Here is a 2,192-nt window from a genome sequence, read left to right as displayed (position 1 = left end):
GGTGCTCAGAGTGGTCTGGTAGATATCCAGCTCAATTCTGGGGACCAGTTGAAATAGGGTCCCCTACTCCCCCACCATCTTTCCCCCTCTGCCACTACATTCTTCACTTTAATTAATAAAACCCCTTAAACATGGACACCAAATATCCCACACTTCAATGAGTAAATGTACATCATCAAAAGCACATTTTCCACAATGAAATATGGTGTGATTGAAAATTTTGCTTCATCCTATTTCAGGTCTTCCCTGATACTGAGCCCATATTAGGTCACTTGGTTTATGCAAATTTGTCTTTCTGTAGATTACACTTGGATTGTGTTCCTCATAAGCGATTTTTGCCTTATTATTGCGTGCCAGGGATACTGTGGATACTGAACCGATATGAGAACAGGATCCGAATGAGGATCATAAAGCCCATGACTAGCTACAAAACAAACCAGTAGGTTAAAGTCTCTATTATCAGGAAGAGCATTTAAGGTAGTAATGTAGAAAGGAATGGCAGACACAGAATGAAAAACTATGATCTCAGAATTTCCTCTACAATAAAATTATAAGAATGGCCTCAGTTGCAAAATGTAGTTTATTCCATAAAACTAGTAGAGCTCCTCACTCTATGAGCAAATGGAATTCTCCAAATTGTTTCTGATTCAAGGTTGGAACTAATTTGGAAATTAAGAAAACAAAAAAGAAAAAATTGTTGGCTATCAGAAGGAGCAGAAAGTTTAATAAAGCAATTGAACTTCAGAAAAAGTGAAAATCCAGGATACAGATAGAGGGATTAAGTTCTTATTTCATGATCCAATTAAAGAGTATCAATTTCTAGCTATTAGGTATTAACCCTGCAAACACAGATACTACTTGAAAACTAGCCCTTTTATGGCTTCCCTATGAAAAATACATTTAAAGCCCCCTTTATGTCTTTGTTCCTTAGGCTGCAGATGAAGGGGTTCAGCATGGGTGTGACCATTGTGTACATCACTGAGGCTACTGCACTTGAGTGGGAGCTCTAAGGAGCAGCAGAGTTAAGGTACACTCCTAAGCCCGTACAATAAAATAAGGAGACAACTGAAAGGTGAGATGCACAGGTGGAAAATGCTTTATACTTGCCCTGAGATGATGAGATCCCACATATGAAGGAAACTATCTTAGAGTAAGAGTAAAAGACCCCAGCAAGGGGAGCAGCAGCCATCAGCACAGTTGCAAAATACATCACCATGTCATTAAGAAATGTACCAGAACAGGCAAGTTGGATCACCTGATTGAGTTCAGAGAAAAGGTGGAGGATTTCCACCTCTGTACAGAAGGATAGCTGCAACACCATTAACGTTTGTAACAAGGAATGCAGGACACTCATGATCCAGGACACCAGAACCAGCAGTCCACAGAGCCGAGGGTTCATAGTGACTGTATAGTGTAGGGGGTGACAGATGGCCACAAAATAGTCATAAGCCATCACAGTCAGGAGGAAATTGTCCAAACTTGCAGAAAGTAGGAAAAAGCACATCTGCATGATGCAGCTTTCATAAGTTATGACTTTTCTCCATGTTTGTATATTCACCAGCATCTTGGGGATGGTGGTGGAGGTGAAACAGATGTCTACAAAGGACAGGTTGGCGAGGAAGAAGTACATGGGGGTGTGGAGGTGGAGTTAAAGCTGGTGGCCAGGATGATGAGCAGGTTCCCAAGTATGGTAACCAAGTACATGGACAGGAACAGCCCAAAGAAGAAGAGTTGTAATTCTGGTTCCTCCAAAAATCCCAGAAGAAATTCTGAAATTCGTGTATCATTCTCTAGTCCCATGTCATTGATGTGACTACCAAAATAAGATAGAGCATGACACAATCATGCATTATTAACCTGGCAGGTGTATTATTGTTCATATTCTGCACTCGAGAAATTAATGTTTATATTTGTATGGAACGTGATCAAAGCATGAAAAACTAGGAATAGAAGGAAACTATCTCAACATAAAGCCTTTTATGAAAAACTCACAGCAAGCATGATACTCAATGGGGATACAGTAAACATTTTTCCTGTATGGTCAGGAACAAGGCAAGGATCCTGCTTTCCTGACTTCTACTCAACATAACACTGGAAGTTCTAGCCAGAGCAACTAAGGAAAGAAAAAGAAATAAAAGGCATACAAACTGGAAAGGAAGAAATAAATTTATGTATGTAGATGATGTGATCTT

The 2,192-nt window shown here is 39.8% G+C and overlaps 1 pseudogene; it reads right to left on the bottom strand.

The window, feature by feature from the left end:
* Positions 1-874: 874 nt before the first annotated feature.
* Positions 875-1,800, bottom strand: LOC110574487 (annotated as a pseudogene).
* Positions 1,801-2,192: the final 392 nt, after the last annotated feature.

This window comes from Neomonachus schauinslandi, chromosome 1 (genome assembly GCF_002201575.2).
Source record: "Neomonachus schauinslandi chromosome 1, ASM220157v2, whole genome shotgun sequence".
Lineage (NCBI taxonomy): Eukaryota > Metazoa > Chordata > Mammalia > Carnivora > Phocidae > Neomonachus > Neomonachus schauinslandi.
The sequence above is the reverse complement of the archived record's forward strand: the minus strand, read 5'-3'. Positions and strand labels throughout refer to the sequence as shown.